The following is a 15,764-nucleotide window of genomic DNA, read 5'->3' as shown; positions in this document are numbered from 1 at the left end:
TGACACTAACAATCGTTCCACTGACACTAACAATCGTTCAACTGACACTAACAATCGTTCAACTGACACTAACAATCGTTCCACTGACACTAATAATCGTTCAACTGACACTAACAATCGTTCCACTGACACTAACAATCGTTCAACTGACACTAACAATCGTTCAACTGACACTAACAATCGTTCCACTGACACTAACAATCGTTCAACTGACACTAACAATCGTTCAACTGACACTAACAATCGTTCCACTGACACTAACAATCGTTCAACTGACACTAACAATCGTTCAACTGACACTAACAATCGTTCCACTGACACTAACAATCGTTCAACTGACACTAACAATCGTTCAACTGACACTAACAATCGTTCCACTGACACTAACAATCGTTCAACTGACACTAACAATCGTTCCACTGACACTAACAATCGTTCCACTGACACTAACAATCGTTCAACTGACACTAACAATCGTTCCACTGACACTAACAATCGTTCAACTGACACTAACAATCGTTCCACTGACACTAACAATCGTTCCACTGACACTAACAATCGTTCAACTGACACTAACAATCGTTCAACTGACACTAACAATCGTTCCACTGACACTAACAATCGTTCAACTGACACTAACAATCGTTCAACTGACACTAACAATCGTTCAACTGACACTGTCTAAAAGTCGTTCCACTGACACTGTCTAACAGTCGTTCTACTGACACTGTCTGACAATCGTTCTACCCACAGGGTCTCACAGTCATTCCACTGACACTGTCTAACAGTCGCTCTATCGACACTGTCTAACAATCGTTCAACTGACACTAACAATCGTTCAACTGACACTAACAATCGTTCAACTGACACTGTCTAAAAGTCGTTCCACTGACACTGTCTAACAGTCGTTCTACTGACACTGTCTGACAATCGTTCTACCCACAGGGTCTCACAGTCATTCCACTGACACTGTCTAACAGTCGCTCTATCGACACTGTCTAACAATCGTTCAACTGACACTATCTAACAGTCGTTCCACCGACACTGTCTAACAATTGATCCACTAACACTGTCTAACAGTCATTCCACTGACATTGTCTAACAAGCGTTCCCATAACACTGTCTAACAATCATTCAACTGACACTGTCTAACAATCGTTCCACTGACACTGTCTAACAATCGTTCCACTAACACTGTCTAACAGTCGTTCCACTGACACTATTTCAAAGTCGTTCCACTGACACTGTTTAACAGTCATTCCACTAACACTAACAATCGTCCTACTGACACTATCTAACAGTCGCTCCATCGACACTGTCTAACAATCGATCTACTAACATGCATTTCATAACAAGAGTTCCCATGACACTGTCTAACAATCGTCCCTTTGACACTGTCTAACAGTCGTTCCACTGACACTGTCTCACAATCGTACAACTGACACTGTTTAACAGTCATTCTACCGACACTGTCTAACTGTCGTCTAACAATCGTTCCACTGCGTCTGTCTAACAGTTGTTCCATTGACACTGTCTAACGGTTGTTCCACTGACACTGTATAACAATCGTTTCTCTGTCGTTCCACTGTTACTGTATAACAATCGTTCATCTGACTCTGTCTGACAATCGTTCCTCTGACACTGTCTAACAGTTGTTCCACTGACACTGTCTAACAATCGTTCCACTAACACTGTCTAACAATCGTTGCACTGCGTCTGTCTAACAGTTGTTCCAGTGACACTGTCTAACGGCTGTTCCACTGACACTGTCTAACAATCGTTTCTCTGTCGTTCCACTGACACTGTATAACAATCGTTCATCTGACTCTGTCTGACAATCGTTCCTCTAACACTGTCTAACAGTTGTTCCATTGACACTGTCTAACAATCGTTCCACTAACACTGTCTAACAATCGTTCCACTGCGTCTGTCTAACAGTTGTTCCATTGACACTGTCTAACAATCGTTCCACTAACACTGTCTAACAATCGTTCCACTGCGTCTAACAGTTGTTCCATTGACACTGTCTAACGGTTGTTCCACTGACACTGTCTAACAATCGTTTCTCTGTCGTTCTACTGACACTGTCTAACAATTGTTCATCTGACTCTGTCTGACAATCGTTCCTCTGACACTGTCTAACAGTTGTTCCATTGACACTGTCTAACAATCGTTCCACTAACACTGTCTAACAATCGTTCCACTGCGTCTGTCTAACAGTTGTTCCATTGACACTGTCTAACAATCGTTCCACTAACACTGTCTAACAATCGTTCCACTAACACTGTCTGACAATCGTTCCACTGCGTCTAACAGTTGTTCCACTGACACTGTCTAACAATCGTTTCTCTGTCGTTCTACTGACACTGTATAACAATCGTTCCTCTGACTCTGTCTGACAATCGTTCCTCTGACACTGTCTAACAGTTGTTCCATTGACACTGTCTAACAATCGTTCCTCTGACACTGTCAAACACTCGTACCACTGACACTGTCTAACAGTCGTTCCAGAGCGTCTGTCGAACGGTTGTTCCATTGACAATGTCTAACGGCTGTTCCACTGACACTGTCTAACAGTCGTTTCTCTGTCGTTCCACTGACACTGTATAACAATCGTACATCTGACACTGTCTAACAGTCGGTCCACAGCTTTTTCCGTTCATTGTCAGGATTGGTCTGTTAGTCAAAAAACACCTCATCACTCACAATATGCAAAGGAAATAAAATAAATTTTAATCCTTTATGCTCCCAAAATAATTAAAACGACAACTGCACATTCAGTGTATGATACAGACATTAAAGGCAGTACGTGGGCGACGATCTGAAGACTCAATAACCAGGCTCGCTAAATGCCTCACAAGCTTCACCTAGTAGATTCACTATGACGTCATGACATTACCTCATTTCGACATTGAGCGAAACGTCATATCTGGAGATATTGGTTACTACAAATAATCTCAGTTTGCAAATATACCATTTTTACTTTTGTTAGTTTACTTTGTGTTCTATGACAAACGTATGTATATGATGACAATACAATGCATGTTTAGTGTCAGCATCACTAGTATGCCAGAAACCTCTGACTGTGGGTTTACATCCTCCGTCGACCTGATCATGTTTCTAGGTTGTCAGCACTGTATCCGTGTGTAAGACCTGCATCACTTCGGGCTCTCCCCCAACATCAAGTTGATACTCCTTGATACAATTGAAATGCAGTTTAAACTGGCGTTATTTACTTACTAACTTTTTATCCTCATCAGGGACAAACAAATACAAATACATCCTAGTACGTACATAGATATTATTATACGAGCATGTGTGTCGTACTAATTTTACGAAACGAGTGTCAGAATTACTGTATTTCCCGAGCGAGAGCGAGGGTAATACATGAATTCTTACATTTATTTCGTAAAATCAGTATGACACACATGTAAGTGTAATAATTTCTTTATCAATCAGTATTTTTTATCCTCTTGAGCTCCCCTTTACAAAATAATGTACAGATCACCACCGCTGTCCTAGAAAACAACAATTTGTCGAATGACGTCAACAATATTCAGCTATGACGTCGTTTCTAGTGAGAATCACAATGAGATTCGAATGACGTCAACAATGTCCGGATGACGAACACAATACACTGGTGCGCGCGAAGTGATATTTGCACTAGTGCACAAACTATTTTTACGAACTCGGTTATTTCTAACCCTGTCGGTAATAAATCAAAATTCTGCTAAACCCTCTGTGATCTCCATAACTGTGTTACCTCCCCTAGCCTGTGATCTTCATAACTGTGTTACCCTGAAGTCAACATAGTTTTCCCCCATGCTCTGTGATCAACTTACAGAGGCTATCCCGTGGGAAGTATATGATTTAATATTGTCATGCGACTAGCCTCTGAAAAGTAAATAATTAGAATGATGCTACTCCCTGAGAAGTATATAATCACAAGCGCGCAGCGGTTACGGTCTGAGAAGTACATAATGAAACTTGTGTTACGGTTACTCTCGGAGAAGAACAAGCATAAATATCAAATAACAAAAAAACATCCCATTATATTCTTCCTCTTGCATTGGTTGTTCCGAATGCACAAAAAACTCTGAAAACTGATTCTCTATGTTTCAATTGTCCGTTGCAGTTTGTGTTGTTGATTGTGGATATTTGAGACATTGCGATTATATAATAAATGGAGACTGATCAAGTCTACTCAAAAACTCAATTATCACACATGAGATTTTTAGTTTAGCTGGATAAATCCGATATAAGTTGATGTTCGGTGAATTTGTCTTCACAATATTCATCGTAAAATATTTTTTTAAAGATATATATTGTATGTTTTGAAGTGGTGATCGACAAAGTCCTGTTTCTGATATAATAGTAACTGGCTGATCTCTTACAACGGTATGCTCCCTTGAAGACGAATCAAATAAACACACCAAGATTAAGTTTATTTGAACACCAGCTGTTAATGTTATTGTTGACCAGTTTCCACATCAAATACAGAATACACATGGAACTAGTGTAACTATCACTAAGACGAAAAACTCACCAATAACCTTATAATAACTTTACCTCACACTGCTTGAAACATACGGTGAGGTCGTAGAAACATACGTGTTTGGCTCCAACGCTATCATGTTCATATCACAACACGTATCGCTTGCAATGTCCTTTATAGGGTTCTTGGAATTATGTCTCATAGAGTTTCTCTGAACTGAAACACAGGAACAGGTCCCCTTTCCACAATGCGATGCTAAGGTTGCGTAACTCTCACGGATTAACATAGACGTAGACTTACGCCAATCGTAGCGCTAAGATCGCTTTGGCTAGTCCATATAAACGCGTCGTGCGGTCTTCTAGCATATATTGCTAGTTGTACAAGTAGTCGTGCTTTATCTGGAACCGTGTCCATCCTCAGAGACCATTAGTGTTAATAGTAAGATAAGTGGGAGGAAAGTAGTCACTAATTGTTCCCCAGGAAATAGCGATCATTTTCTGATGTGATTAATCTATCTTATAGACCTTACACATGAATCACAAGTATCAAGCTTTACAAACACGTTCGTGTGTCAGTAGTTCATTTTGCTTCGTTCGTCCTAGTTACATTTTCGTGTGGGTAAATGCTATCCCCACGTTAACATAGAGCTACCGGAGAAACGTTCTTACCACTGCTTTAATACACTTGATTGACAAAGATATTTCTAAACCATTTCAGAGCATATACCCTCTAGAACCATGAAATATTCAATTTTCTAACGATGTAAACTGTCGGGCAAGGAAACAATACACCATGTTTCATAGTAGCTAAAAATGAAACAGACAAGAAATGGCTACTCGATGGTGATGTATTTGATACGGGTATCCAGATTGTGTTTTGAACTGTTTCAGCCTAGTAACGTTCTGATAACGTTTGTAATTTTTTGTCCAAATCCGTTTTTCAAATGTATGCTATTCGCCCCCGGCAGTTTAGACGTTTAAAGTTAAAACGGGCCTAATATTAGCTGAAGAACGATGAAGTAGTTTGATTTAACATAGGTTATTATTATATCCTGCAATATGTTTCACAGATCAGTGTACACACACAAGCCATGGTTATACATATGCGTTTCTGATCACAGCATGTGCGCATGTACATTACCAATGTGTACAAATCATTAACGTTTTTGGTTCACTACACGTGCACCCAGGATGGCATCGTTGTCGGTAACTACAGCACACGCGGAGGGACATGGTATTATTCATGTATTGTTGTAGAAGCATGCCTAGCTTTGCTTGGTGCTGACTGACTAAATGAACAGTGTAAATAACATAGTGATAGACATGCAAGTTGAAGACGAACTATGTTGTATTCTGAATTACAAGTATCAAAATAATATGTTAATATATAACACGTTCTACATATTATGATATGATACATGGCTATGTATGGTGTTAAACGTGTGTGTGGTATCCTGTGTGGTATCGACCATTTTTTATGGAATATGATAATGGCTACATGTAACAACCCTTGCAGGATCGTAATACGTATTACGTATTACGAAGTTTTCATCCATCTTACTGTACTGAAAAACCAATGCGTGTTCTGCAGTGTAATCGCTAAAGGAATATGTACCTTCACAGATTTTGTCTTGTATCTAAAGGAAAAAGTGTTGATCTTGTGAATATAGTAAAATATGTTCATGTCCTTTCTGGTCGATTTGTACGAAATACATAAAAAAACAGTGCAAAACAATAACGAAGAAGGAAGATCTGACACTGGGAGCAATGGAAAATCAATATGTTGTGTTTGTTCTGTAATGTTTCTGAAGTTCAAATTGTGTACCATATGTTAAAATTAATTAACATGAATTACATAAGAACAATCCAGAATGAGTTGCGTTATTAAACCGGACATCAGAAACAAACTCATTGTACAGTATTTGTCTCGCAATGCTAAAAAAAACACAAAACAAACATCATTCGAAAAGCAACCATGAAATTGGCATATTTGAAGGAAGAAACATCACGAGATGTTGCGACGAAATTGCAATTTAACGCCAACAACATTAATATGGAAAATTGTTATCAATGCAATTGACAAATGATATTATCAAGTAGATTACCTCGTTTACAAGTATCCGTTAACTCTCCGTCGTGGAAGCTCAGTAGAATGTTCTAAGCATAGCACAATCCCTCCTGCACAAACGCATTGCTCCTTTCACAAATGAAATCCTCCAGCCAGGGGGAAAAGTTGATAAATTCGTCAGTCGGATCTTCTAGGTCCTCGACCACTCGCGTATTCCGTCAGCCATATGGAGCAGAAACATCCCCACTAGACGATAAAACAGGAAACATCATAAATCAGGCATTAATTGCTGATCGTGTGAATGAAAAATCAACAATTGTGCCCAGGAATGCGAGCAGGGATTAGCGCGATCTCGGCAAGCGTGCAACATTCAATTTGAAGTTAGCAGGGTTGAAGAACCAACTGGCTAAACTCAGCGCGCCTCTTCGGGTCCCATAGCTAATGGCTTGTCCACAATACACCAAACAGTTCATTCCTCAATCGATGTAAAAGAGCGGATCGTCCCTTTGTGAACAGACGCCGTAGGTAGGAGTTTTCAATCTCTTTGCCTGGCCTCCATCGTAACTAATTTGACTTGATGACTCCGGTTATATATAGTGTGGACCGTCGTGCTGGACCACATAAAAAGAAATGTCTTGTCTGGTTAAGAATGAAAAGTCTTAGCGTTCTTAGAGATGACAAACGCTTGTGAAATTGTTCTTGGGAAGAGGAATCAGCTGTCCATGATCAAAATGATTTTGCTGGAGCCTCGTTATGGCGATTAAGTTTCAAGAATGAGCATTTGGAAAATCTTCTGGATAAATCTTTAAATCAAGGGTTCCGAAGCTGTCTCCTGTCAATGTATGCTGGTTGTGCAGTTACTCTACGGCGTTAACATGTCTTATTACGTGCTGAACACAGGCGAACTTTGATTCGTCATGTATGCATAACATTTCAGTTGTGTTGTGATTTATGACATAAATAATGTAGCGTCGTATTACAGTCGTTACATGTAGACTAATAGTTTAAGAGCAAGATCTTCAGTCAACACACAGCTGCAGAAAATAAGACAGCAAGGAGTGAAAAAGGTTATCACTTTGGAACCAACTCTTTCTGTTCTTCAGATTAGATGATATATTTGACATGGAATGAAAGTTTCCTAACAGCCATGGCATAACGATTATATCACTGAGCTGAGGAGTGTTGGTTGTTTGTTTGTTGTTTATCGCCGCATTCAGCAACATTCACGCTTTATGGCGGCTGTCTGTAAATAATCGAGTTTGGACCAGACGATCCAGTGACTGACATCATGAGCATCGATCTACACAATTGGGATACGATGACATGCATCAACGAAGTCAGCGAGCCTGACCACCCGATCTCGTTAGTCGCCTCTTTCGACAAGCGTAGTCGCCTTTTACGGCAAGCATGGGCTGCTGAAGACCTATTCTTCCCCGGATCTTCACAGGTCTAATAGCATATATGAATCAACGTATTTACGATAATGTTACACATCGATCAGATGAAGGTAACCGAAGAACATTTTGCAACAGTTTATGTTGGTGGTGCTGCAATACACAAAGATTGTAGAACATGGTAAATATGAAGAATTCGTTATTCAATGATGATATGGATACTATGACTTTTGGGATACGGCGACATGCATCAACCAAGAAGACAGCGAGCCTGACCACCCGATCTCGTTAGTCGAAAGCGTAGTCGCCTTTTATGGCACGCATGGGTTGCTGAAGACCTATTCTACCCCGGATCTTTGACGTAAGCAAGTGAATGACGGGTAAGCCGCCACTATATTAAGGCCGACTGTCAACAATCAAGTCTAGACCAGCAAACCAGTGACTGAGGAATGTGAAATGATAACGCAGCCAAGTCACAAAAGCCGACCACCCGATCCAGTTTGGGCCCCTCCCAGGAGACAAGACAAGTGTGGTTGACTGGTAAAACATGTACTGTAAGCGATATACAAATGGTAGGGTAACTGTTATTTGTTGTTTACGCCGCAGTCAGCAATATTTCCGGTGTATCGTGGTGGCGTGTGATTAAGTTTGCATCAAGAAAACCAACGGTCGATAACGTGAGCAACGCCCAATGCTGTCGGGCACAATCATGCACCTCGTCAAAACGTTTGTCCTATATGATAATACTTAACTAATGTGGCCCATATGAAATTATTTAACTAGAACTGATCTGTTACAAAATACGTAACTGAACCCGACATATATAAAAATACTCAACAACAGCTGACCTATATGAAAATAGTTAACGAAAGCTGACCCATATAAAATACTTAACTTTAGATGGATGTGGAAATACTTCACTACATCTCACCTGTATGAAATACTTCACTACATCTCACCTGTATGAAAAACTTAACTAAAGTTGATCTATATGAAAAACTACAGTAGACCTAAAGGAAAAAAAATGTTAACCCAGCTGTAACAAAATAAGCTCATCGAATCCTGGTCGCTTATCATTTTCTTTAGGGGCGGTCGGGTAGCCTAGTGGTTAGAGCGTTCGCTCGTCACGACGAAGATCCGGGTTCGATTCCCGACATGGGTACAATATGTGAAGCCCATTTCTGGTGTCCCCCGCCGTGATATTGCTGGAATATTGCTAAAAGCGGCGTAAAACCATACTCACTCACTATCATTTTCTTTAAAGCAGAGTTGCGCTGACTAAGTGTCTTTAAAACCAATAGTTCACATGGCGACTGACCACAGTCACTAAGTATCATGAAGCTGGAAACGACACCGCCTTCGCAGTTCGATGTAATTATATCAATTACTCCGAATTATGTTTCAGACTATTGCCGGATACCAAATCAGCCCTTAAAGCTTTCCGTGGCAAGGTCATACTAAACCTGGGTACGACACAAAGGAATGCATGGTTTGTGCTCGCTTAAATGGTATGACATCAGTTATTAATTATTAATTATAAACAAAACGGTCCAGTATTATGATGCCACGATGACTGGTCATCACATCGTTAATGATAAGATTGTTATATAAGTAACATCGGATATAACCAACAAACATTCCTATTTCGTTGGAGTTAGTTACATTCGGTGTTGACTTGACGACAGTCGTAGTGAAATAACAGCAAATGAATATTCACCCAAATGAAGAACTCTTTGAGGCCTGTCCATTGGTTGAACCTCCATGCCTCATTATGTCTATGCACTTATGGTAACAGCTGTAACACCAACAGCGACAACATATACGTGAATGAGTACTGTTGTACGACGCTTTCAGTAATATTCCAGCAACATCACGGCGGGGGACACCAGAATTGGTCTCCACACATTGTACCTCTATGGGGAATCGAACCTAGTTAGCTGACTACGTAACACTGTAACCTACCCGCATATACATTCATCACCACAGACTGTGATATGCTAGAAACTGAACACTATTAATCCAGACAGTAGCGTTCCCACTGTCATCGTCAACACATTTTCAAAGTAATAAGGCGCTTTATACTCATGTAAGCTTACCCAGCAGCAATTGCCCGATATGTGGGGTGTCTGGATTAACGGGGTTCAGACTAACGATTTAATTCTTATTTATTTTGTTCTGTGCTGTTTCTGTCCATATCATACCATGAGTACTCTAATAGCTTGACGGGTTTATTGTCGAATAGTCACAAGTGTTGCTCAGCTGATGAAGCAGCACTTATAGCACTAATGTAGCAATAACCTCATGACCCTTGATCATCAGACACAGCTTAAATATTGAGAGCTCCTGAAAGCATAAGCGTGGTTTGACGGAAAATACATAAATATTTTCGTTTCTTAGACTATTCTTAAAAAATCTATGGGACTGAAAATAAATTTTATTGTCTTAAACTATATCCGAATTTAAAACTAAGATGAAACTGAATTAAAGATAAGAAAAAACTAAAGTTATTGACACAAGTCAATGAAATTATCGTATCATATTATTTCAATAAATGTATTGCATTGATGATAGAATTATAAAGGATTAGGCTTTTCATGTGATGACTTATGCTTTAGTTCTTAATGACACTGTTATTGTTGCCCGCTGGTCTCAGCGTCTCAGTGTTGACCCAGTCAATGAACTCTCAGCCGGCTTGAGTGAAGAATCGGCTCCATCGACACACCTTATTTCACTGAGTAAAAACTCTTGTTTGAAATGAAATTCTGGTAATGCTTTAGTAAACGTACATTTTGAAAAATCACAATCTGATGGCAATTTCCCATAACCAGCTTTGCATTTGTCCGGTGAATCAATAAACCTTTGCTTCGTGGCCACATTGGGCACTATAACATGGCCCACCAATTAAACATTTTGATAACCTTGGCCCTCGAGGGAAAGAAAAACTGACAAATTTACATCATTTGGCTCTCAAATATGTGTGACCTAGGATTTAACTATCCAGCACAATCGCATGGCTGAATCAGGTCCTTCAACGCACAAACGAAAGAAGCCATAAGCCTCCATTAGAGTCACAATCATTCAACGGGGACCTTATTTTCCGGTCAATAATAACCCCAGGACTTTATTTGCACGGTATGCAAATTACGGCTGGGAACTTCCGTTTCGACTGAACAGTTCAAGGGACTTCATTCCAACTCCAAATCAATGACGGTGGTTTTTGGGACAAATGTCTTTAAGTCTAATCCGGTAATTTAAAGCCTAAGGTAACTAGTGAGTGCTTGCAACATTTTGACTATTCATACTTCAATAGTCGACCGAGTGCCGTGCTGGAATGAGATGGACTGCGTGATGTAACACAGGGAGAGGGGGTATAATGATTTTCAAAGGAACAGGACTTGCTGCATGGGAAACCTGACTAATTTAATGGCTGTTTTTAATTCAGGATTTCATTAGATATAACACGTAATTAGTGTGACTAACTTGAAAGTTACATCCCCCAAAATGGCCATGTGACCTGGTTGACCTGTTGTAGTGCTGTACCTGTACAGGGGGCATCTGTCAGATGATACGTCAGACTAGCCGATGCCATCCAGTAAATATTTAAGACTATATACATCTTGTCTGTATTTAAGACATTTATAGAATTATGTTCTTGGAGATATTACCTTCGGTATCCATGTCATGTACAGTAAACTACGGTTATAACGAACCCAGAGGTGCCACAAATTTTAACTCGTTATAACCGTAGTTCGTTATAAGCAAATGTACAAAATATTTACAGCAAATAGACAGGACAAAAATAGTTCGTTATATCCGTCAGTTCATCATAGCGTGTTCGTTATAAACGTAGTTTACTGTACAATGAATGCCTTGGTCATTTCAGTGACTGTCAAGTCATTTGACATTTGCCTGTATCGATAAATGTATTTATAGAACTAATTTATACCACCGACAGATCAGGAATACCCTCCAATATCACCTGGAGACTTTGATCTTGATTGCTGCCTGCATTTGTTACCTTGAGAACGCGATAACTAAAGTCATCAATGTCATTCATGAATGAAGGTCTTATGAAAGTATATTGTAAAGGACTGATCATTTGGAAAAAAATAATACAAAACACTTGATACCAAAAAATATAATTGCTGAATAAATGTCCAGAAAAATATGCATCTGTCAAAGGAAAGGTTTTTTAGCTCCAGAGAAGGTATGCGCTTCTTGAAGCTGTGACCGAAACCAACTTAGTTTCAAACAAATATCTCAGACCATCCCTTGGAATATTAAAAGGTCGTCCCCAGGGTGTATAGATACACTACTGTCTTCCACCACAATAATGGCCATCACGATCAGATTTCAGATTGTGCGTGCTGTGGATGGCATAAGTGGACTATTGTGTACATTTACCATTCTCCGCAGTTGTCTTGTTGTATTAGCGTACTCCGACATCAAGGGTAGATCTTTTGCAAATTGTGCCCGTGGGAAATCATGGCTTGAATAAGTTTCCTCCACCCCGGGCTCATTGTTGCGGATTCGAAAAGAGAGTAGATGGTTATGATGACGTAGGCGTTTGCGTGAGAAAACTGGTAAAACGTTGGCAGCGAGTTACAGGGAAGAATGTCAGTCATTCAATCATTCATTTTGTCATCTGACTCATGCAAACCCTATAAAACAACAGCTGACTGCAATATTTGTATGAAGCACTTGGGGTCTCAAACCTCAGTTTCTTTGGTAGCAGTGGACATTGGTGTACACGATCATCGGATGGATTCCTATTGTGATTATCAGTGTTATACATATATTGCTACAATTATATAGGATTTTGCTGGATCCAGTTTACAATCTCACTCACCTACCTGTTGTCATGAGCGGTTACAACTAGAGGCAAGATTGCAGCTATACTGGGTCATCACCTCATTCAATTAGGAGACAAACACACTCTGTAGATGTAATCGCGCTAAATTGAATTTGGAACCGAACGCACAGAGTGATCATGAGGTTTTCAATGTTAAATTTAGCGCTTAAATTGTTTCTAGGTTTGTCCGCACCATACCCGTGCTTGTGGATTTCATGATCACCAACGTGGTAAAATCTAAAACCTAAATCACATCGGACTTCTTTCCACACCTAGATGACGCGACGTGATATAACTGACTTTCTGCTCAAAGCACCGTTTGATGAGATAATGCCGTTTTCAATTTCCTGATATCTGTGGAATACATACATTGCCAGATGACAGAGAACCCGCTGCAACTACGAACACGCGACTATGCAATTACAAGAGTGATAAGCTTCAACATGATCAAAATAATCATCAGGTGAATGAAGGATTAAGTATATACTCCGACACGTTGTGTTCCTCATAATAAACAAGTTGACATCCATAACTTCTCTTCCTTATGTGTATCAATTCTAAATGCCTTTTCATGGACTTGCTGATTAAAAAAGCAATATATTCTGTTGTGTGTTCAATACACCCAAGTTGTAAACGAAAACAACTTTCCAAATGCTCGGTGTACATTGTTAAAACATCCACATTAACGACAAAACAATATCCATGAGTACATTGTACGATTCCTATTATATCATAAATCATGTGTTTATGAATGACAACATGAAATAGTGATGATACCAGGTGTTCCCGAAAAGGTGAGCGTTTCTTATGATTATGGAAAACGTTTTCACGCCTTGTTCTTCTATGCTCGGAAACAGGGTTCCACGTCCAGTGATATAGCATCGACAGAAACATATTTTTGTAATTAAGTATCAAAATTGTTACTTTTTTAACAGATATATTTTAAATACCTTTTGTTGCTTCTGGAGCAACATCAATGTGTCCCAGAGCGTATCTTCACACCCAGTAGGTTGTGTTAAAAGCAACATTAATCTAAACAAGGAAAATATTAAACACTTGGGAACCCAAATAACATTCTATTGTATTCTACTTGGTACAGAGGCATTCATGTAAAGGACGTTTCATTTGATGAAGTGGCTATGCTGTTTCCGGGTTACTAGTCAGGTGCATGTTCCTAGACTTTACCGGCACTTATTCACGTTTTGACATAACTATGTCTGTTTCTGACGTATTGCCTGATCAAATTACGGATACCCCGCAATGGTGTTCATAGCGCGGACTATCTGTGAGGTCAGTTAGTATTTAACCAAATCCTTAAAGGAACTCGCCAAATTGAACTCCCAGTTAGGGTACCAAATCCAGGCCACGTGTCGAATTATAAATACAAAATTAGAACGAAATCGATGTTGCGATGATGTTGATGGCGCCAGAAGGCTCTGTTTCAGTTTAAACGCTGTGTTTATAGAATTATTACAATGGTTTGGGTTTAGTGAAGTACACTGTTAGTTTCTCTATAAATAGTGCACGAGGGGCAAAGACTAGCAAAGGCCTCCATTGAACAGGGCCTTTCTGCCGACGGTGCTTCTGGGTTTGTGGTTAAGTGAAAAGAGCGTCCCATTTAGAACCAAGTAATTTCATTTTATGACCTATTTACAAACCGTAAACCGAAATTGAAGAATCAAAGATATATGCATGGATGTTGTACTTGTAGACTTGTTTTAGATATTAGAAAGGTTTGTGTTGTCTGTTTGGTATTTTGCATTGTATTCTAAAGTCTATAAAACGATAAGATATTGTAATTTGGTTTTGATAGATGTTATGTATTTATCAAAGGGGAAATTTGTCATTATCTGAAGTTTATTTTATCATAGAAGCGGTCGTATCTTGAATAAGACTGGCACTAAAAATTAGGAATTTATGTTAAAGTGCAACTTTGAAGAGAGTTATGAATCAGTGTGTATGAATAAGTATTGTGAAGTAGGCCGAACATGAAAGAACACTTAGTAGGTGCTTGCATATCAGATAGTGGGCTTCAATTGATAGACAAATGGGTCATGATGATCTCCACGTGACTCAGACGCCAAAACATAAATCAATGAGTAAAAATCAGTAAAAAAGGAAACTTTTGGAATAAATACACAGCTGATTTTTCGTATCTCTCCGCAAAGACCACATCGATAACTTCGTTATAAACGAGGTAATTGTATTCAACATATATTTTATAATACAACCGTATTGCGTATATATTTTTTCAAACTGTTCGATACAGAACCGTTACAGTTTTATTACAGAATATTCTAAACTTCACAATACAAATTGAATACAATCAGCTGCCATCCAGTTCAACCCAATGTCATCCAGCTCAATCCGGTGCTATCAGCTGCCATCCACTTCAACCCAGTGTTACCCAGCTCTTTAATTACATGGCTATCAACTGACATCCGTGTCCACCCAATGTGACCAGTTCTTTCCAATGTTATCAACTTCTATCCATTTCTCTCCAATGCCATAAAATGAAAACCTGTTCTACCCAATGATGTTCAGTTCTATCCAATTGTATAAAAGAAAAATAGAACTCTTCTGTACCCGATCCAACACCTGATAGGTATAAATCTGACTCCCAGCCATGACCCTCAAACGATGAAATCCTTTATCAGAACGTACAATAAGACGGCGTCTTAGCGTTCAACATTTGATATTACTGTCTGAAAACAGGTGAACTTTGATTCATCATGAATGCATAAAACGTCAGCGTCGATATGATATTTGACATACATAATATAGCGCTTCACCACCGCCAGTACATGCAGACTAGCACTGCCAGAGCAAGATCTTCATTTAGCAAAGAGCTGCAGACACCACGCAGAGGCATGTAAAGACCGTTAGGGACAGTCACAATGCAAAAAAAGGACCGAGTATTCCGCCATTCATTTTATTGCAATTAATACAGAAGGCC

At 39.4% G+C, this 15,764-nt stretch overlaps 1 protein-coding gene across 2 annotated transcripts in view; it reads right to left on the bottom strand.

Moving 5' to 3' along the window:
• Window positions 1-15,764, bottom strand: part of LOC139470207 (neuronal acetylcholine receptor subunit alpha-10-like) — a 112,445-nt gene that overhangs the window by 59,025 nt on the left and 37,656 nt on the right. The window contains exon 1 of one of the 2 annotated variants that reach the window (XM_071252523.1): window positions 6,600-7,396. The exons of the other annotated variant lie outside the window; for it this stretch is intronic. The gene's annotated coding sequence lies outside the window, so the exon portion shown is untranslated. Of the gene's footprint in view, window positions 1-6,599; window positions 7,397-15,764 lie in introns of those variants that run through there. 2 annotated transcript variants of the gene reach the window in all.

The sequence above is a fragment of the Haliotis cracherodii genome, unplaced genomic scaffold (genome assembly GCF_022045235.1).
Source record: "Haliotis cracherodii isolate W230 unplaced genomic scaffold, xgHalCrac1.p SCAF_20, whole genome shotgun sequence".
In the NCBI taxonomy this organism is placed as follows: Eukaryota; Metazoa; Mollusca; class Gastropoda; order Lepetellida; family Haliotidae; genus Haliotis; species Haliotis cracherodii.
This window is presented reverse-complemented; position numbering and strand designations above follow the sequence as displayed.